The sequence below is a fragment of the Mytilus trossulus genome, chromosome 5, assembly GCF_036588685.1.
Source record: "Mytilus trossulus isolate FHL-02 chromosome 5, PNRI_Mtr1.1.1.hap1, whole genome shotgun sequence".
Lineage (NCBI taxonomy): Eukaryota > Metazoa > Mollusca > Bivalvia > Mytilida > Mytilidae > Mytilus > Mytilus trossulus.
Window position 1 is genome coordinate 1,870,987 of NC_086377.1, and position 24,727 is coordinate 1,895,713.

General features: G+C 35.1%; 1 pseudogene; it reads left to right on the top strand.

Moving 5' to 3' along the window:
* Nucleotides 1-533: 533 nt before the first annotated feature.
* The window catches only part of LOC134719282 (multiple epidermal growth factor-like domains protein 11), a 38,252-nt pseudogene continuing 14,058 nt past the window's right edge, over nt 534-24,727 (top strand).

Below are 24,727 nucleotides of genomic sequence, written 5' to 3' on the forward strand. Positions count from 1 at the left end.
CATATAACAGACAACAGCAGAAGGTCACAAAAGGTCTTCAATGCAGTGAGTACATAACAATAGAACGATGTTAACAAAATATATAGTGACGTAAACAATGGATAATGAAAAGTTAAACAGCATTTAAAGTAATGTTTAAGTTTGACGCGTAAGTTGAACTGTTTCTAAATTACCGACATTTATAACATCTAGGCCATTCTTCTTGATTTGTCGATATTGACATGTTTACAATCAATTATTAGGTTGTAGTGATAGTGAATGGGGAGGTAACTGTAAATTGAGATGTAATTGTAACGGACACGGATCATGTGACCCACAGACGGGACATTGTATATGTGCCGCAGGATGGACAGGAGAGAGATGTCAAACCCCTTGCAGTGAAGGAACCTATGGACCAAACTGTCGTTTAATGTGTCTTTGTCGTAATGGAGCTACCTATGACAGGACAAATGGAGCTTGTTATTGTTCAACAGGGTTCAAAGGGTCATTGTAAGTGTCATATTACAAGACAAAAAAGCTAATTCTATTGAAAAATGGTTGCATCCCTTTTTAAAGCCGTTCAGCCGACATGTGATTCAACTGGTCAATGTAAATGTCCAAGAGGCTGGACTGTAAGTATTTACTATCATGAATATTCATAGCATGCAAAATAAAACTCAGAATGTGTCAAAGAGACAACAACCCGACCATAGAACATACAACAGCAGAAGGTCACTGATATGTCTTCAATGCAGCAAGAAACTCCCACACACACAGAGGCGTCATTCAGCTGGCCCCTAAACAAATATCTATACTAGTTCAGTGATAATGGATTATAATACAATGAATTATGAATATCCATATCCCTCTTGTACAAGATTATGAATATTCATGTCCTACCAACAATGAATTCTGAATTTCTATTTGCTACGGATTAAAAATTAGGAAAATTCTAATGCATGACACAAACAATGAATAATGACTATGCACATCTTCATCATCCTACTTTGTATGAATTGTGAATATTCATATCCAACAAATGAATTGTGAATATTAATGTCCTACACACAAATGAATTGTGAATATTCATGTCCAACAAATGAATTGTGAATATTAATGTCCTACACACAAATGAATTGTGATTATTCATATCCTACAAACAAATTAATTGTGAATATTCATATCCTACACACAAATAAATTACAATTAGTCATGTCCTACACACACATGAATTACAATTATTCATGTCCTACACACACATGTATTATGAATATTCAAGTCCGACACACAAATGAATTGTGAATATTCATGTCCTACACACAAATGATTTATTCATTGTTTATTTATTGAAAATTATGAATATAGTCATACCATTCAGACAATATTCATGTCAATACTTATACCAACGATGAACTGTGAGTATTTATAAGCATGAATATTTATGTTTTTACCTACTATGAATAATGAATATGTATGTCTTTATGTGATTAGATATTGAAGGAGAATGGTAAGAATTCACCTCTCAGGACGCTTATGTCATTCTGTTTTTGAATAACAATAATTAATGAACAAATTGAGAACTTCATCAACATATTAAGTAGATGTGTTCTGATTGCCAATGAGACAACTATCCACCAACATTCAAATAAAGTGGATGTAAGCAACTACAGGCATCTGCTCATGAAAAATATAAATCAATTGGATTGAGAATGCTAACGACCTATTTATATCAAAACAATTCATGAAAAACCAATATGACCGACATGAACCAACAACAACCACTAATCAATCAACAGACTTCTCATTTGTAAAATGCTTAACTCACCAGATGGACACGAATAGAAATATATCTACCATGTCTACAGCATGGATTTGGATGAGTACTAACACATTCAAACATCAAAAGAAGCTAAATACAGATCTAAGATGTTTACGAGTTACTTACAAAGTTTTTAAAGCACTTTTCTCATAAAAAAGTTAAAAAATACTTTTGAATATTTTTAGGGATCGATTTGTTCAGAGCCATGCCCAGGAGGAATGTGGGGTGGAAACTGTAAAGCTCAGTGTAGATGTTACAATGGAGCTACATGTGACAGGATCACAGGACAATGTACATGTGCTCCAGGATATAAAGGAGAAAGGTAAATACAACAGATAGAACTACTAGAAGTGTACATGTACTCCCGGATATAAAGGAGAAAGGTAAATACAACAGATAAAACTACTAGAAGTGTACATGTGCTCCCAGATATAAAGGAGAAAGGTAAATACAACAGATAAAACTACTAGAAGTGTACATGTGCTCCCAGATATAAAGGAGAAAGGTAAATACAACAGATAAAACTACTAGAAGTGTACATGTGCTCCCGGATATAAAGGAGAAAGTTAAATACAACAGATAAAACTACTAGAAGTGTACATGTGCTCCCGGATATAAAGGAGAAAGTTAATACAACAGATAAAACTACTAGAGTGTGTACATGTGCACCCGGATATAAAGGAGAAAGGTAAATACAACAGATAAAACTACTAGAAGTGTACATGTGCTCCCGGATATAAAGGAGAAAGGTAAATACAACAGATAAAACTACTAGAAGTGTACATGTGCTCCCGGATATATAGGAGAAAGGTAAATACAACAGATAGAACTACTAGAAGTGTACATGTGCTCCCGGATATAAAGGAGAAAGGTAAATATAACAGATAGAACTACTAGAAGTGTACATGTGCTCCCGGATATAAAGGAGAAAGGTAAATACAACAGATAAAACTACTAGAAGTGTACATGTGCTCCGGGATATAAAGGAGAAAGGTAAATATAACAGATAGAACTACTAGAAGTGTACATGTGCTCCCGGATATAAAGGAGAAAGGTAAATATAACAGATAGAACTACTAGAAGTGTACATGTGCTCCCGGATATAAAGGAGAAAGGTAAATATAACAGATTGAACTACTAGAGGTGTACATGTGCACCTGGATATAAAGGAGAAAGGTAAATACAACAGATAAAACTACTAGAAGTGTACATGTGCTCCCGGATATATAGGAGAAAGGTAAATATAACAGATAGAACTACTAGAAGTGTACATGTGCTCCCGGATATAAAGGAGAAAGGTAAATATAACAGAGAAAACTACTAGAAGTGTACATGTGCTCTCGGATATAAAGGAGAAAGGTAAATACAACAGATAAAACTACTAGAAGTGTACATGTGCTCCGGGATATAAAGGAGAAAGGTAAGTACAACAGATAGAACTACTAGAAGTGTACATGTGCTCCCGGATATAAAGGAGAAAGGTAGATATAACAGATAGAACCACTAGAAGTGTACATGTGCTCCCGGATATAAAGGAGAAAGGTAAATACAACAGATTAAACTACTAGAAGTGTACATGTGCTCCCGGATATAAAGGAGAAAGGTAAATACAACAGATAAAACTACTAGAAGTGTACATGTGCTCCCGGATATAAAGGAGAAAGGTAAATATAACAGATAGAACTACTAGAAGTGTACATGTGCTCCCGGATATAAAGGAGAAAGGTAAATACAACATATTAAACTACTAGAAGTGTACATGTGCTCCCGGATATAAAGGAGAAAGGTAAATACAACAGATAGAACTACTAAAAGTGTACATGTGCTCCCGGATATAAAGGAGAAAGGTAAATACAACAGATAAAACTACTAGAAGTGTACATGTGCTCCCAGATATAAAGGAGAAAGGTAAATATAACAGATATAACTACTAGAAGTGTACATGTGCTCCGGGATATAAAGGAGAAAGGTAAATACAACAGATAGAACTACTAGAAGTGTTCATGTACTCCCGGATATAAAGGAGAAAGGTAAATATAACAGATAGAACTACTAGAAGTGTACATGTGCTCCCGGATATAAAGGAGAAAGGTAAATACAACAGATAGAACTACTGGAAGTGTACATGTGCTCCTGGATATAAAGGAGAAAGGTAAATACAACAGATAGAACTACTAGAAGTGTACATGTGCTCCGGGATATAAAGGAGAAAGGTAAATATAACAGATAGAACTACTAGAAGTGTACATGTGCTCCCGGATATAAAAGAGAAAGGTAAATATATGACAGAGAAGTAGTACAGGCTTTATTCCTGATTTTGACTTAAAATATTCCAATTTCTTGGTGAATTTTAAAAACAAATTAAATTGAAGAACTCTTAAAAAATGGTTTCTCCCTGAACCACACAAGTTGATTCCAAATGATTGAAAATAAATGAATTATAACTATGATTACTTCTATTCTAAATCAAATGGTGCCTGTTAGTTTCTAGACAAGAGGAAAATTCATTTAGTCGGTGTTATTAAAACATGATTTTTCCTCTCACAAATATTATGACACCATCTAATTAGATCATTGTTACGAAAACATACATGTATTTCAATTTCTGTTTATATTTTTTTCAGTTGTACTATTCAGTGCCCTGACGGAACATTTGGACCATACCGTTCTCAGACGTGTTCCTGTAAAAATGAAGGAACATGTGAAGCAGTAAAAGGAACATGTATCTGTCCTGTGGGTTATACTGGGATAGACTGTAATGAAAGTTGTAAGTATCATGTGACTGTCCTGTGGGTTATACTGGGATAGACTGTACTGAAAGTAGTAAGTATCATGTGACTGTCATGTGATGGTCCTTTGGGTTATACAGGGACAGACTGTACTGAAAGTAGTAAGTATCATGTGACTGTTATGTGGGTTATACTGGAACAGACTGTACTGAAAGTAGTAAGTATCATGTGACTGTTATGTGGGTTATACTGGGACAGACTGTACTGAAAGTAGTAAGTATCATGTGACTGTCCTGTGGGTTATACTGGGACAGACTGTAATGAAAGTAGTAAGTATCATGTGACTGTTATGTGGGTTATACTGGGACAGACTGTACTGAAAGTAGTAAGTATCATGTGACTGTCCTGTGGGTTATACTGGGACAGACTATACTGAAAGTAGTAAGTATCATGTGACTGTTCTGTGGGTTATACTGGGACAGACTGTACTGAAAGTAGTAAGTATAATGTGACTGTCCAGTGGGTTATACTGGGACAGACTGTCCTGAAAGCAGTAAGTATCATGTGACTGTTCTGTGGGTTATACTGGGACAGACTGTACTGAAAGTAGTAAGTATCATGTGACTGTCATGTGGGGTATACTGGGACAGACTCTACTGAAAGTAGTAAGTATCATGTGACTGTCATGTGGGTTATACTGGGACAGACTGTACTGAACGTAGTAAGTATCATGTGACTGTCCTGTGGGTTATACTGGGAGAGACTGTACTGAAAGTAGTAAGTATTATGTGACTGTCCTGTGGATTATACTGGGACAGACTGTACTGAAAGTAGTAAGTATCATGTGACTGTCCTGTGGGTTATACTGGGACAGACTGTACTGAAAGTAGTAAGCATCATGTGACTGTCCTGTGGGTTATACTGGGACAGACTGTACTGAAAGTAGTAAGTATCATGTGACTGTCCTGTGGGTTATACTGGGACAGACTGTACTGAAAGTAGTAAGTATCATGTGACTGTTATGTGGGTTATACTGGGACAGACTGTACTGAAAGTAGTAAGTATCATGTGACTGTTATGTGATGGTCCTTTGGGTTATACTGGGACAGACTGTACTGAAAGTAGTAAGTATCATGTGACTGTCCTGTGGGTTATACTGGGACAGACTGTACTGAAAGTAGTAAGTATAATGTGAGTGTCATGTGGGTTATACTGGGACAGACTGTACTGAAAGTAGTAAGTATCATATGACTGTCATGTGGGTTATACTGGGACAGACTGTACTGAAAGTAGTAATTATATGTGACTGTCCAGTGGGTTATACTGGGACAGACTGTACTGAAAGTAGTAAGTATCATGTGACTGTCATGTGGGTTACACTGGGACAGACTGTACTGAAAGTAGTAAGTATCATATGACTATCATGTGGGTTATACTAGGACAGACTGTACTGAAAGTAGTAAGTATCATGTGCCTGTCATGTGGGGTATACTGGGACAGACTCTACTGAAAGTAGTAAGTATCATGTGACTGTCCTGTTGGTTATACTGGGACAGACTGTACTGAAAGTAGTAAGTATATGTGACTGTCCTGTGGGTTATACTGGGACAGACTGTACTGAAAGTAGTAAGTATCATGTGACTGTCATGTGGGTTATACTGGGACAGACTGTACTGAAAGTAGTAAGTATCATATGACTGTCATGTGGGTTATACTGGGACAGACTGTACTGAAAGTAGTAAGTATCATGTGACTGTCATGTGGGTTATACTGGGACAGACTCTACTGAAAGTAGTAAGTATCATATGACTGTCATGTGGGTTATACTGGGACAGACTGTACTGAAAGTAGTAAGTATCATGTGACTGTCCTGTGGGTTATACTGGGACAGACTGTAATGAAAGTAGTAAGTATCATGTGACTGTTATGTGGGTTATACTGGGACAGACTGTACTGAAAGTAGTAAGTATCATGTGACTGTCCTGTGGGTTATACTGGGACAGACTATACTGAAAGTAGTAAGTATCATGTGACTGTTCTGTGGGTTACACTGGGACAGACTGTACTGAAAGTAGTAAGTATCATGTGACTGTCATGTGGGTTATACTGGGACAGACTGTACTGAAAGTAGTAAGTATCATATGACTGTCATGTGGGTTATACTGGGACAGACTGTACTGAAAGTAGTAAGTATCATATGACTGTCATGTGGGTTATACTGGGACAGACTGTACTGAAAGTAGTAAGTATCATGTGACTGTCCTGTGGGTTATACTGGGACAGACTGTACTGAAAGTAGTAAGTGTCATGTGACTCTCATGTGATGATCATGTGGGTTATACTGGGACAGACTACTCAAAGTAGTAAGTATCAGGTCACTGTCCTGTGGGTTATACTGGGACAGACTGTACTGAAAGTAGTAAGTATCATGTGACTGTTATGTGGGTGATACTGGGACAGACTGTACTGAAAGTATTGTAGCAGGAACAATTCTGCCTAAGATTCGGGGATGCGGACCACAGCTAATTCTAGTTTGTAAACTGATGTGTGAGAAAACGACTGATGCCAAAAGTGATGCGCTATAATATATCTAAGTAAATGAAAACCAAAAACTGTAAACAATATATAATTTAATCAGCAAAGTACAACTGTTATCATGTAAAGCCAAACGTATGTAGAAGTGGAGGATTGAAGAAGACTTCAACTTACAGTACTAAGGAGGCATGTAGCAAATGCACTAATGTAATCGATGGTTGGAAAGCCTGGCTTTCCTTGGTTGGACTGAATGTCAGTCCTCAGAGGGTTCAAAATAAGAATCTAAAACTAGTTATATAAAATATATAAATCTCTCGCAGAAGGTATCCAGAGAATTTGCAACGATGCAAATATTAAACTTTACAATTAAGATAAATATCTCTAACTAATGATTTCAAAAAGCAAAAGCTATGCGATTTAACAAATATGTACTGAATAAGCTTAATCTAAATCATCAAATTAAGAAATATGAAATTTATAGTTTTAAACAAGGGAAATAATTATGACATAATAATCCTAACTGTTACAGTACTAAGTATCATGTGACTGTCCTGTGGGTTATACTGGGACAGACTGTACTGAAAGTAGTAAGTATCATGTGACTGTCACGTGATGGTCATGTGGGTTATACTGGGACAGACTGTACTGAAAGTAGTAAGTATCATGTGACTGTCCTGTGGGATATACTGGGACAGACTGTACTGAAAGTAGTAAGTATCATGTGACTGTCCTGTGGGTTATACGGGGACAGACTGTACTGAAAGTAGTAAGTTTCATGTGACTGTCCTGTGGGTTATACTGGGACAGACTGTACTGAAAGTAGTAAGTATCATGTGACTCTCACGTGATGGTCATGTGGGTTATACTGGGACAGACTATTGAAAGTAGTAAGTATCATGTGACTGTCCTGTTGGTTATACTGGGACAGACTGTACTGAAAGTAGTAAGTATCATGTGACTGTTATGTGGGTTATACTGGGACAGACTGTACTGAAAGTAGTAAGTATCATGTGACTGTCCTGTGGGTTATACTGGGACAGACTGTACTGAAAGTAGTAAGTATCATGTGACTGTCCTGTGGGTTATACTAGGACAGACTGTACTGAAAGTAGTAAGTATCATGTGACTGTCCTGTGGGTTATACTGGGAGAGAATGTACTGAAAGTAGTAAGTATCATGTGACTGTCATGTGACTGTCCTGTGGGTTATACTGGGACAGACTGTACTGAAAGTAGTAAGTATCATGTGACTGTTCTGTGGGGTATACTGGGACAGACTGTACTGAAAGTAGTAAGTAGCATGTGACTGTCATGTGACTGTTATTTGCAGATATATATACCCTCACTCTAAGATAGGGACTAATTGATATCACATCTGTTTGTATTTAAGGCTTCTTCATATATCAATTCTTTCAACTATTATTTTGTCACACTATACAGAAATGTTATCATACTATTGTTCTGTTTTCAGATTGTCCATCTTTTAAGTACGGAGAGAAGTGTCAAAAGGATTGTAAATGTAACAGAAAAACTACAGATCAGTAAGTAGTCTCCCTTTGTGATACACCTGTTTACAGGATGTGTTATGGTATCCTGCTGTCTGTCTGTCCGTCTATTTTCCACATGTCAGACAATAACTTAAAAATTATTCAAGCGTGATTGATGAGTCTTTTGTTGTCACTACCCGTGTCTGTTGTAAATATAAAATTTCAATCCTGGTGTCTATGATGAGTTATTTACCTGTTCTTTTATCAGTTGTTCAATCAAATCGTTGGATCTCTTTAAGTTTCTGTTTTCGCGTATATCACAATCGACCTACAACTAGAAATAAGCTTGAAAATATTTATAAAACAAAGATTTTACTCCATTTTCACGGTCCACTGAACATATAAAATGATAGTGAGGATAGGGCATCTGTATACTAGGGACACATTATTGTTACATCTACTATACCTAAATTTATTTTCTACATTTGAAAAACATGGTGACGTAGTTGTGATGTCATCTAGTCTGATGACAGAGGTTGATTGATTTATAGAGTTATCTGATTGGTCAGGTAGTTGTGATGTCATCCAGATATTATTTTTTTGTTTTATAGGTGTGACCAGGGGAATGGGAAGTGTAGTAAATGTTCCAGTGGATGGACTGGTCCCCTGTGTAATGAGACTTGCCCAGCTCCATACTATGGTGATGGATGTCAGAAGATCTGTTACTGTAAGAATGGTGGACTTTGTAATCATAAAACTGGATAGTTTGTCAATGTCAAGCTGGTTACACAGGACAATAGTATGTTTAATAGACTTTCAGATAGTATTAGCCAATCATATAGTATGTATCATAGACTTTGAGATAGTATTAGCCAATCATATAGTATGTATCATACACTTTGATATAGTGTTAGCTAGCCAATCATATAGTATGTATCATACACTTTGAGATAGTATTAGCCAATCTTATAGTATGTATCATACACTTTGAGATAGTATTAGCCAATCATATAGTATGTTTAATAGACTTTCAGATAGTATTAGCCAATCATATAGTATGTATCATAGATTTTGACATAGTATTAGCCAATCATATAGTATGTATCCTACACTTTGAGATAGTATTAGCTAGCCAATCATATAGTATGTATCATACACTTTGAGATAGTATTAGCCAATCTTATAGTATGTATCATACACTTTGAGATAGTTTTAGCCAATCATATAGTACTGTGAAAGTACTTTAATTTGGGGTATAAAAAACCATGAAAATCAGTACACCACAAATAAAAAGTACTTTCACAGAATGTATCATAGACTTTCAGATAGTTTTAGCCAATTGTATGTATTATATACTGTGGAATAATTTATTTTCATTGGTATCAATTTTTCATATGGCCTCCAACAGTGAGAAAACCCCATACCAGCTAGACGGCTTTAAAAGGCCCCATTGTGACTAGGATTTTAAGCTCTGACAGCATGAATTGGGGATTTGATGGTCGCAAATTTTTTTTTTTGGCGACGCGTTAGCGGAAACAGTAAACGGGTATTTGCCACCATCAAATCCCAAATTGATGCCATCAGAGCTTAAAATACAATATTGTTATCTCCATTCTAATGAAACTGACAGAAAACAATGTTAAAACATGTATTTAAAATTTGTCATATGCCGTCTTGGGCTTGGGCGTACGTTTCATAACATCAATTGTCAATTGATGCCATGTAAGAAGTTATCCAATCAAAATGAACGTTACAAACGTTGTTGCATTAGAATGTTTATTTAACAGTTGTGAAACTAAATGTACGAAGGGAAAGTTTGGTTTAGAACGTTTATTGTTTATTTTACAGTTGTGGAACTAAATGTACGAAGGGAAAGTATGGTTTAGAATGTTTATTGTTTATTTTACAGTTGTGGAACTAAATGTACGAAGGGAAAGTTTGGTTTAGAACGTTTATTGTTTTTTTTACAGTTGTGGAACTAAATGTACGAAGGGAAAGTTTGGTTTAGAACGTTTATTGTTTATTTTACAGTTGTGGAACTAAATGTACGAAGGGAAAGTTTGGTTTAGAACGTTTATTGTTTATTTTACAGTTGTGGAACTAAATGTACGAAGGGAAAGTTTGGTTTAGAACGTTTATTGTTTATTTTACAGTTGTGGAACTAAATGTACGAAGGGAAAGTTTGGTTTAGAACGTTTATTGTTTATTTTACAGTTGTGGAACTAAATGTACGAAGGGAAAGTTTGGTTTAGGATGTCAACAGACTTGTCTTTGTCAGAACAATGCTGAGTGTGTACCTGAGAATGGATTCTGTATTTGTTCACCAGGTGAGAGACTGATAGTTTAACCAATCATGTAGTATGTCTCATACAGTTTGTGATAGTTTAACCAATCATGTAGTATGTCTCATACAGTTTGTGATAGTTTAACCAATCATGGTAGTATGTATCATACAGTTTGTGATAGTTTAACCAATCATGTAGTATGTTTCATAGACTTTGTGATAGTTTTAGCTAATCATAAAGTTTGTATTATCAGTTTATGATGCACTTGCATGGATGATGCAGAGAGGAGCCAGTAAAATTATTATTTGTGATGGCCAAAACCTAATTTGACAGTGGCAACTCATAAAATACAATATGATTCCTATTCTTATGCAATACTATTACCAAGATCAAAATTAGATATTTTTAATTTGCCAACAATGTTACCAATGACTTAGACCTTTAACCAAGAAATCTTGGCAATCATCTAAATGAAATTGGTTCTACATGACTTAAAGCATTTGTACTTAACTAATTTATTACATTTATTACCAAAATATTTTTTCTGATATTTGTTTGTTGAGCTTTTCCATTTAAGAACATAAAAATATTCAAGCATATCATTTCTCCAGCTTTTGTGAATTCAAGGCATCATACTACCTGTGATTCGAATGTGAATTGAAGTTATAAAAGTTTGACCAGTGAAAAATACTGACCACTTGAATGTAAAAATTAAATTATATTTATAGGTTGGAATGGATTGACCAATGAATAATACTGACCACTCATAATGTTAAAAATAATTTTTTTTATAGGTTAGAAAGGTTTGACCGCTGAATAATACTGACCACTAATAATGTAAAAAATAAATTTATTTTTAGGTTGGAAAGGTTTGACCAGTGAATAATACTGACCACTTGTAATGTAAACATGAAATTTATATTTTTAGGTTGGAAAGGTTTGACCAGTGGATAATACTGACCACTTGTAATGTAAAAATGAAATTTATATTTTTAGGTTGGAAAGGTTTGACCAGTGAATAATACTGACCACTTGTAATGTAAAAATGAAATTTATAATTTTAGGTTGGAAAGGTTTGACCAGTGAATAATACTGACCACTTGTAATGTAAAAAATTATTTATTTTTTTTTTAGGTTGGAAAGGTTTGACCAGTGAATAATACTGACCACTTGTAATGTAAAAATGAAATTTATATTTTTAGGTTGGAAAGGTTTGACCAGTGAATAATACTGACCACTTGTAATGTAAAAATGAAATTTATAATTTTAGGTTGGAAAGGTTTGACCAGTGAATAATACTGACCACTTGTAATGTAAAAATGAAATTTATTTTTTTTAGGTTGGAAAGGTTTGACCAGTGAATAATACTGACCACTTGTAATGTAAAAATGAAATTTATTTTTTTTAGGTTGGAAAGGTTTGACCAGTGAATAATACTGACCACTTGTAATGTAAAAATGAAATTTATATTTTTAGGTTGGAAAGGTTTGACCAGTGAATAGTACTGACCACTTGAATGTAAAAATGAAATTTATAATTTTAGGTTGGAAAGGTTTGACTAGTGAATAGTACTGACCCCTTATAATGTAATGAAATTTATATTTTTAGGTTGGAAAGGATTGACCTGTGAATCCCAATGTCCAAAGGGTTTATATGGTAAAGATTGTCAATCTAAATGTAAATGTCAAAATGGTGGATATTGTTACCCAGCAACAGGTCACTGCACATGTCCTCCTGGTTTCTATGGTGATTCCTGTGAAAAAAAACTGCCCTGTAAGTATTTCTTTGACCGTGATAGACCCTCGTGGCTAGTCAAGTTCGTTAAACATTCCCTAGGAGTACTTTAACTATGTTTTCTTGAAAAAAAAGAAAGGAAGATAGATGTTAAGCACATGTCAAGGTCAAAGGAAAAGTTGCTGGGTTTTTATATTAAAGAAAAGAACAGTTTAATGAAGAAATAATAGATAACATAACAACCTTCAAGTTTTTACCTTCAAAAATAAAAAAAAATAAAAATGATAAGATCTGGTTTTAAAAATGTACAAAAGGAGAGAAGTTTCATGGGGTAGGGGGGATACAAAAACCTTGAGGAAAAACATGCAAAATTGAGGCAAAAAAAAACTTTTTAAAGACGGACAACAGTCTACAGGTCTATACAAATTAAAGTAATAGAGGCCCCAACAACAAATGGAGGGGCGATTCAGGTGCTCATGAAGGTGAACAGTAAGAAGTGGAGTTAGTAGGGTGATTTGGCCAACTAGAAGGTGAACAGTAAGAGGTGGAGTTAGTAGGGGGGATTTGGGGCTTTGGAGGGTTTTACATTTAGCATTTGTAGTAGCTCCTGTTCAAAATTAATGAAAAATAACAACAAGTGTTCCTCATTTTATGTAATTGTAATTATTGTATTTAACCTTTTTAGCAATGGATGTTTGGTTATGTTTGTGGACAGATATGTTCCTGTGAGGAACAGAACTCTTTGTCATGTGAAGCAGGAACTGGACGATGTGTTTGTAAATCAGGGTGGCACGGTAGGTGGTAATGATAGAATGATTAGAGGTCATGGGGACGAACGACCTCAACCTATTCTCAAACTTTAAATGTGTAAGAACCAAACCAAGCAGACTGACAATTAAAAATTGCGCTATAAAAGGTTTAAATACATCTGGTAAAAGGTAGACAATTCCTTGTCCAATCTGGTAAAGGGGAAATAACTTCTTGTCCAATCTGGTGAAGGGGAAACAACTCCTTGTCCAATCTGGTAAAGGGGAAACAACTCCTTGTCCAATTTGGAAAAGGGGAAACAACTCCTTGTCCAATCTGGTAAAGGGGAAACAACTCCTTGTCCAATCTGGTAAGGGGGAAACAACTCCTTGTCCAATCTGGTAAAGGAAAACAACTGCTTGTCCAATCTGGTAAAGGGGAGACAACTTCTTATCCAATCTGGTGACCTTTTGTTTTTTTTAAACCATATTGATACAATTTAAAAAAAAACTATTATATAATTTTCAGGCGTATAACATTGGTTCGTGGAAAATCCTTCATCTGGTAAGCTTAAGTGTTGGGTACCACCTTAAGACCAAAAGTTTGGAAACACAAAACATGTACAGGGGGTATAAGAACTAAAACAGCCTAAAAATAAAAATATTAATATAAACATAACTGGTGGGATTTTAAACTTTTCTTTATTGTAATGTTAAGCAATCAACAATCAATTAATCTTAACTACAAGTAAATGATTTTATGCAAATATTGATTTATTAATTGTAAGTTTTCTTATGTTGTAGGCGTCCATTGTGACAGTAAATGTCCACAGAGCAGATGGGGTGAAAGTTGTCAGAAGTTTTGTGATTGTGGAATAGATGGGTCATGTGACCCAGTGACTGGAAAATGTCATTGTCAACCTGGCTATACAGGATCTCATTGTTCTAAGGGTACATTGATTTTTAGCTCACCTGGACCAAAGGGCCAAATGACCTTTTCTCATCACTTGGCGTCCATTGTCTGTCATCGTCGTTAACTTTTACAAAAATCTTCTTCTCTGAAACTACTGGATCAAATTCAACCAAAGTTGGCCAAAATCATCATTGGGGTATCTCATTTAAAAAAATGTGTCCGGTGACCCAGCCAACCAACCAAGATGGCTGACAGGGCTGAATATAGAACATAGGGGTAAAATCTAGATTTTGGCTTATATCTCTAAAACCAAAGCATTAAGAGCAAATCTGCCTGGGATAAATTTTTCTCATTTCAGATTTCAGAAATTAAAAAGTATTTTTCTTTAAATATTTTTTTTGGAGTGGATAAACATTTAACAGCATATTTTATTGCTCAAAAGCAAAAACAAATTTTAAATACATTCATTCTGTGTCAACCTTTGCTGTGTCAACTATTTAATCAGAATCCAAATTCAGAGCTGTATCAAGCTTGAATGTTGTTTCAATACTTGCCCTAACAGTTCAGGGTTTGACCTCTGCTGTCGTATAAAGCTGCGCTCTGCGTAGCATGTGGTTTTTGATAATGATTGCAGGATAAAGCTGATAAAGAGAATACAGAAGTCCACCATTTAATGTAGTAATTAAACATCACTGTTTATCCTTTTGGATGAAACATGTCTTCTAATTGGCTGACGGTATTTTGTTATCAGCCCATAGACATAATTAAGTCATGTGACCATGACGTCATCAATGATTTTTCATGGTTGACTATGGTTTGAAATGGAATTTAGAATTAAATTATAAGAAATGTCTTATATTTTTTCTGTCTATTCGAAATAACATAAAAAATGAGATGCACACTGTTAAATAACCCACTACGCTCGTTATTCAGTGTGCACCACATTTTTTATGTTATTTCGAATAGACAGAAAAAAATATTAGTCATTTCTTAAATGAAAAATCCCATTTTTATTGAATAATATGGTTAATGTTTTAATAGAAAAAAAAAGATGCGGTATGAATGCCAATGAGAAAACTCTCCACAAGAGACCAAAATGACACAGAAACTAACAACTATATTGCCTTCAACAATGAGCAAAGCCCATACCACATAGTCAGTTATAAAAAGCCCAGAAATGACAAATGTAAGTAAAACAATTTACACGAGAAAACTAATGGCCTTATAAATGTTATTTTATTTTAGTCTGTCCGGCTGGAACCTTTGGTAACTTATGTGAACAAAAATGTACATGGTGTGATGAAGGACAATTCTGTGACCATATCACTGGTCAGTGTCTGGCCATCACCTGTCCACCTGGTTATACTGGACATACCTGTCAGAAGGGTAAGTGGTCACTTGTAAAATAACATTAAAACAAGTATGAATAAAAGGTGACTTCATTAAGACAGCAACCCAATGACACACAACAACTTTGGGTAATATACTATCCTGGTCACATATAAAATAAACATGGGGTGGATAAAAGGTGACTTCAATAAGACAGCAACCCAGTGACACACACAAACTTTGGGTAATATACTATCCTGGTCACATATAAAATAAACATGGGGTGAATAAAAGGTGACTTCAATAAGACAGCAACCCATTGACACACAAAAACTTTGGGTTTTATACTATCCTGGTCACATATAAAATAAACATGGGGTGGATAAAAGGTGACTTCAATAAGACAGCAACCCAGTGACACACACAAACTTTGGGTAATATACTATCCTGGTCACATATAAAATAAACATGGGGTGGATAAAAGGTGACTTCAATAAGACAGCAACCCATTGACACACAAAAACTTTGGGTTTTATACTATCCTGGTCACATATAAAACAACATTAAAACAAGTATGAATAAAAGGTGACTTCAATAAGACAGCAACCCAATGACACACACATACTTTGGGTTTTATACTTTCCTGGTCACATATAAAATAAACATGGGGTGAATAAAAGGTGACTTCATTAAGACAGTAACCCAATGACACACAAAAACTTTGGGTAATTTACTATCCTGGTCACATATAAAATAAACATGGGGTGAATAAAAGGTGACTTCAATAAGACAGCAACCCAGTGACACACACAAACTTTGGGTAATATACTACCCTGGTCACTTATAAAATAAACATGGGGTGAATAAAAGCTGACTTCAATAAGACAGTAACCCAGTGACACACAAAAACTTTGGGTTTTATACTTTCCTGGTCACATATAAAATAAACATGGGGTGAATAAAAGCTGACTTCAATAAGACAGTAACCCAGTGACACACAAAAAGTTTGGGTTTTATACTTTCCTGGTCACATATAAAATAAACATGGGGTGAATAAAAGGTGACTTCATTAAGACAGCAACCCAATGACACACAAAAACTTTGGGTAATATACTTTCCTGGTCACATATAAAATAAACATGGGGTGAATAAAAGCTGACTTCAATAAGACAGTAACCCAGTGACACACAAAAACTTTGGGTTTTATACTTTCCTGGTCACATATAAAATAAACATGGGGTGGATAAAAGGTGACTTCAGTAAGACAGCAACCCAGTGACACACACAAACTTTGGGTAATATACTATCCTGGTCACATATAAAATAAACATGGGGGGGGGGATAAAAGGTGACTTCAATAAGACAGCAACCCAATGACACACAAAAACTTTGGGTAATATACTATCCTGGTCACATATAAAATAAACATGGGGTGGATAAAAGGTGACTTCATTAAGACAGCAACCCAGTGACACACAAAAACTTTGGGTAATATACTATCCTGGTCACATATAAAATAAACATGGGGTGGATAAAAGGTGACTTCATTAAGACAGCAACCCAGTGACACACAAAAACTTTGGGTAATATACTATCCTGGTCACATATAATATAAACATGGGGTGGATAAAAGGTGACTTCAATAAGACAGTAACCCAGTGACACACAAAAACTTTGGGTTTTATACTTTCCTGGTCACATATAAAATAAACATGGGGTGGATAAAAGGTGACTTCAGTAAGACAGCAACCCAGTGACACACACAAACTTTGGGTTTTATACTATCCTGGTCACATATAAAATAAACATGGGGTGAATAAAAGGTGACTTCATTAAGACAGCGACCCAATGACACACAAAAACTTTGGGTAATATACTATCCTGGTCACATATAAAACAAACATGGGGTGGATAAAAGGTGACTTCATTAAGACAGCAACCCAGTGACACACAAAAACTTTGGGTAATATACTATCCTGGTCACATATAAAATAAACATAGGGGGGATAAAAGGTGACTTCAATAAGACAGTAACCCAGTGACACACAAAAACTTTGGGTAATATACTATCCTGGTCACATATAAAATAAACATGGGGTGGATAAAAGGTGACTTCAATAAGACAGCAACCCAGTGACACACAAAAACTTTGGGTATTATACTATCCTGGTCACATATAAAATAAACATGGGGGGGATAAAAGGTGACTTCAATAAGACAGCAACCCATTGACACACACAAACTTTGGGTAATATACTATCCTGGTCACATATAAAATAAACATGGGGGGGGGATAAAAGGTGACTTCAATAAGACAGCAACCCAATGACACACAAAAACTTTGGGTAATATACTATCCTGGTCACATATAAAATAAACATGGGGGGGATAAAAGGTGACTTCAATAAGACAGTAACCCAATGACACACACAAACTTTGGGTATTATACTATCCTGGTCACATATAAAATAAACATGGGGTGGATAAAAGGTGACTTCAATAAGACATCAACCCAGTGACACACACAAACTTTGGGTATTATACTATCCTGGTCACATATAAAATAAACATGGGGTGAATAAAAGGTGACTTCAATAAGACAGCAACCCAGTGACACACAAATACTTTGGGTAATATACTTTCCTGGTCACATATAAAACAACATTAAAAACATGGGGTGAATAAAAGGTGACTTCAATAAGACAGTAACCCAGTGACACACAAATACTTTGGGTAATATACTATCCTGGTCACATATAAAATAAACATGGGGTGGATAAAAGGTGACTTCAATAAGACAGTAACCCAGTGACACACAAATACTTTGGGTAATATACTATCCTGGTCACATATAAAATAAACATGGGGTGGATAAAAGGTGACTTCAATAAGACAGCAACCCAGTGACACACAAAAACTGTGGGTAATATACTTTCCTGGTCACATATAAAATAAACATGAGGTGGATAAAAGGTGACTTCAATAAGTCAGTAACCCAATGACACACAAAAACTGTGGGTAATATACTTTCCTGGTCACATATAAAACAACATTAAAAACATGGGGTGGATAAAAGGTGACTTCAATAAGACAGTAACCCAGTGACACACACAAACTTTGGGTAATATACTATCCTGGTCACATATAAAATAAACATGGGGTGGATAAAAGGTGACTTCAATAAGACAGTAACCCAGTGACACACACAAACTTTGGGTAATATACTTTCCTGGTCACATATAAAACAACATTAAAAACATGGGGTGGATAACAGATGACTTCAATAAGACAGTAACCCAGTGACACACACAAACTTTGGGTAATATACTATCCTGGTCACATATAAAATAAACATGGGGTGGATAAAAGGTGACTTCAATAAGACAGTAACCCAGTGACACACAAACACTTTGGGTAATATACTTTCCTGGTCACATATAAAATAAACATGGGGTGGATAAAAGGTGACTTCAATAAGACAGTAACCCAATGACACACACAAACTTTGGGTAATATACTATCCTGGTCACATATAAAATAAACATAGGGTGGATAAAAGGTGACTTCAATAAGACAGTAACCCAGTGACACACAAAAACTTTGGGTATTATACTTTCCTGGTCACATATAAAACAACATTAAAAACATGGGGTGGATAAAAGGTGACTTCAATAAGACAGTAACCCAATGACACACAAAAACTTTGGGTAATATACTATCCTGGTCACATATAAAATAAACATGGGGTGAATAAAAGGTGACTTCAATAAGACAGCATCCCAGTGACACACAAAAACTTTGGGTAATATACTATCCTGGTCACATATAAAACAACATTAAAAACATGGGGTGAATAAAGGTGACTTCAATAAGACAGCAACCCAGTGACACACAAAAACTTTGGGTAATATACTATCCTGGTCACATATAAAATAAACATGGGGTGAATAAAAGGTGACTTCAATAAGACAGTAACCCAGTGACACACACAAACTTTGGGTAATATACTATCCTGGTCACATATAAAATAAACATGGGGTGAATAAAAGGTGACTTCAATAAGACAGTAACCCAGTGACACACAAACACTTTGGGTAATATACTATCCTGGTCACATATAAAATAAACATGGGGTGGATAAAAGGTGACTTCAATAAGACAGTAACCCAATGACACACAAAAACTTTGGGTAATATACTATCCTGGTCACATATAAAATAAACATGGGGTGAATAAAAGGTGACTTCAATAAGACAGTAACCCAGTGACACACAAACACTTTGGGTAATATACTATCCTGGTCACATATAAAATAAACATGGGGTGAATAAAAGGTGACTTCAATAAGACAGTAACCCAGTGACACACAAACACTTTGGGTAATATACTATCCTGGTCACATATAAAATAAACATGGGGTGAATAAAAGGTGACTTCAATAAGACAGTAACCCAATGACACACAAAAACTTTGGGTAATATACTATCCTGGTCACATATAAAATAAACATGGGGTGAATAAAAGGTGACTTCAATAAGACAGTAACCCAATGACACACAAAAACTTTGGGTAATATACTATCCTGGTCACATATAAAATAAACATGGGGTGAATAAAAGGTGACTTCAATAAGACAGTAACCCAGTGACACACACAAACTTTGGGAAATATACTATCCTGGTCACATATAAAATAAACATGGGGTGGATAAAAGGTGACTTCAATAAGACAGTAACCCAGTGACACACAACCACTTTGGGTAATATACTATCCTGGTCACTTATAAAATAAACATGGGGTGAATAAAAGGTGACTTCAATAAGACAGTAACCCAGTGACACACAAACACTTTGGGTAATATACTATCCTGGTCACATATAAAATAAACATGGGGTGGATAAAAGGTGACTTCAATAAGACAGCAACCCAGTGACACACAAAAACTTTGGGTATTATACTTTCCTGGTCACATATAAAATAAACATGGGGTGAATAAAAGGTGACTTCAATAAGACAGTAACCCAATGACACACACAAACTTTGGGTAATATACTATCCTGGTCACATATAAAATAAACATGGGGTGAATAAAAGGTGACTTCAATAAGACAGTAACCCAATGACACACAAAAACTTTGGGTAATATACTATCCTGGTCACTTATAAAATAAACATGGGGTGGATAAAAGGTGACTTCAATAAGACAGTAACCCAATGACACACACAAACTTTGGGTAATATACTATCCTGGTCACATATAAAATAAACATGGGGTGAATAAAAGGTGACTTCAATAAGACAGTAACCCAATGACACACAAAAACTTTGGGTAATATACTATCCTGGTCACTTATAAAATAAACATGGGGTGGATAAAAGGTGACTTCATTAAGACATCAACCCAGTGACACACAAAAACTTTGGGTAATATACTTTCCTGAAAACATTAGATTCATTCTTTGAGAAATGCATATTTCCACCTCTCAAGATATTCTGGAACGGGATAAATCGTTTCTAGGTGTCAATCTTACTAAACACAGGTTGAAATATTATTTTCATTAAAGTTATATCATATTATGGAGATTTATCCTACACTAAAATTGAGAATGGAAATAGGGAATGTGTCAAAGAGACAACAACCTGACCAAATAAAAAAAACAACAGCAGACGGTCACCAACAGGTCTTCAATGTAGCAAGAAATTCCCGCACCCGGAGGCGTCCTTCAGCTGGCCCCTAAACAAATATATACTACGGTAGTTCAGTGATAATGAACGCCATACTAATTTCCAAATTGTACACAAGAAACTAATATTAAAATAATACAAGACTAACAAAGGCCAGAGGCTCCTGACTTGGGACAGACGCAAAAATGCAGCGGGGTTAAACATGTTTGTGAGATCTCAACCCTCCCCTATACCTCTAGCCAATGTAAAAAAGTAAACGCATAACAATACTGTTTATTTGTAAAGAAAACAATTACTTCGTCTTTCACTCATGAAATAGAAAAATGAATGAAATCCAAATATAAAAATGCATTGTTCAACCTAATTATATTCTGGAGAAGAGATTAATCTTTTCTAGGTGTCAATCTAAATAAATCCAGCTTAAAATATTATTTGCAGAAAAGTTATATCTAGTGATTATTGAGATATGCTCTTAATTTTCTCGTTTGAATTGTTTTGCATTGTCTTATCAAGGCCTTTTATAGCTGACTTTGCGGTATGGGCTTTGCTCAACGTGAAGGCTGTATGATGACCTATAGTTGTTTATGTCTGTGTCATTTTGGTCTTTTGTGGATAGTTGTCTCATTGGCAATCATACCACATCTTCTTTTTTATATCTAATATCAATGCATCGTTTTAGAATCTAATGCATTCTGGGTAATAAATGCATAAGCGTACACCAAAATGTTTTGATTGGTTAAAAACATTTTAAACGATTGAAATTCAACCGATGATGTAAGGTTATTTTAAGTTTGGTGTACGAACAATGAGATTATTACCCATAGTTCAATAGTTGCTTCTTTTGTTTTGTACCATAATTATTTTGTCATAAGAGTACAATAGAAAGTCCTAACTACTATCATTTTCAACTTTCAGTTTGACCTTAATGTAAGGGCTATTCCATAAAAATATATGTGGGAGGGTAGGAATGGGCTTAAAATAGCCATGAACCATTTTTTTTTTAGATAATTTTGCGTACTGAAAAAGTCCCATTCAATTATCAAAACTTCCTTTTCTACCCTCCTACATACATTTAATTGGAATAGCTCTGATAGACTATACAAATGTCCTAACTACTTTCAGTTCCCAAAGGAACATCAAGAGTAGACTGTTTAGACAAATCTAACTACTTTCATTTTCTACTTTCAGTTTGTCCTAAAGGAACATCTAGAGTAGACTGTTTAGACAAATGTCCTAACTACTTTCGTTTTCTACTTTCAGTTTGTCCCAAAGGAACATCTGGAGTAGACTGTTTAGACAAAGGTCCTAACTACTTTCGTTTTCTACTTTCAGTTTGTCCCAAAGGAACATCAGGAGTAGACTGTTGAGACAAATCTAAGTACTTTCATTTTCTACTTTCAGTTTGTCCTAAAGGAACATCTAGAGTAGACTGTTTAGGCAAATCTAACTACTTTCATTTTCTACTTTCAGTTTGTCCCAAAGGAACATCAGGAGTAGACTGTTTAGACAAATCTAACTACTTTCATTTTCTACTTTCAGTTTGTCCTAAAGGAACATCAGGAGTAGACTGTTTAGACAAATGTCCTAACTACTTTCATTTTCTACTTTCAGTTTGTCACAAAGGAACATCAGGAGTAGACTGTTTAGACAAATGTCCTAACTACTTTCATTTTCTACTTTCAGTTTGTCACAAAGGAACATCAGGAGTAGACTGTTTAGACAAATGTCCTAACTACTTTCATTTTCTACTTTCAGTTTGTCCCAAAGGAACATCAGGAGTAGACTGTTGAGACAAATCTAAGTACTTTCATTTTCTACTTTCAGTTTGTCCTAAAGGAACATCTAGAGTAGACTGTTTAGACAAATCTAACTACTTTCATTTTCTACTTTCAGTTTGTCCCAAAGGAACATCAGGAGTAGACTGTTTAGACAAATCTAACTACTTTCATTTTCTACTTTCAGTTTGTCCTAAAGGAACATCAGGAGTAGACTGTTTAGACAAATGTCCTAACTACTTTCATTTTCTACTTTCAGTTTGTCCCAAAGGAACATCTGGAGTAGACTGTTTAGACAAATGTCCTAAGTGTGACAATGGAGGGTTATGTGATTATAGATCAGGGAAGTGTATCTGTTTACCTGGCTTTAGAGGAGATTTCTGTCAAGCTGGTAATTAATTATGCAGTTTCTATTTTATTTTTGAAATTGACAGGTTGATATTTAAACAATGTTAACTGTTTTATTTTCAGTATATAATGTTGATTTAGAAAACATGTTTAATACAACATTTCATTTATAAAGATACTTCAATATTATATGTTAACTTGTAAGCCGTACCTTGACCTATATGTTTACTTTATAAATTGTAATTTAAATGGAGAGTAATGTCTCATTGGCACTCATACCACATCTTCCTATATCCATATAGACAGACTGGATGAATATTATCCATTACTTGACATAAAATTGGCAAAAATCTAACAGTCACATGACATTAAATTGACAACAAAGTCACATGACATAAAAGTGACAACAATCTGTCAGTCACATGACATAAAAATGACAACAATATACCAGTAACATTACATAAAAGTGACAACAATCTACCAGTCACATTACATAAAAGTGACAACAATCTAACAGTCACATGACATAAAATTGACAACAATCTACCAGTCACATGACATAAAAGTGACAACAATCTACCAGTCACATGACATAAAAGTGACAACATTCTTCCAGTCACATGACATAAAAGTGACAACAATCTACCAGTCACATGACATAAAAGTGACAACAATCTACCAGTTACTTGACATAAAAGTAACAACAATCTACCAGTCAGATGACATAAAAGTGACAACAATCTACCAGTTACTTGACATAAAAGAGACAACAATCTACCAGTCAGATGACATAAAAGTGACAACAATCTACCAGTCAGATGACATAAAAGTGACAACAATCTACCAGTCACATGACATAAAAGTGACAACAATCTACCAGTCATATGACATAAACATGACAACAATCTACCAGTCACATGACATAAAAGTGACAACAATCTACCAGTCACATGACATAAAAGTGACATCAATCTACCAATCACGTGACGTAAAAGTGACAACAATCGGTCAGTAATATGACATAAAAGTGACAACAATCTACCAGTCACATGACATAAAAGTGACAACAATCTGTCAGTCACATGACATAAAAGTGACAACAATCTACCAGTCACATCACATAAAAGTGACAACAATCTGGCAGTCACATCACATAAAAGTGACAACCATATGGCAGTCACATCACATAAAAGTGACAACAATCTACCAGTCACATGACATAAAAGTGACAACAATCTGTCAGTCACATGACATAAAAGTGACAACAATCTACCAGTCACATCACATAAAAGTGACAACTATATGACAGTCACATGACATAAAAGTGACAACAATCTACCAGTCAGATGACATAAAAGTGACAA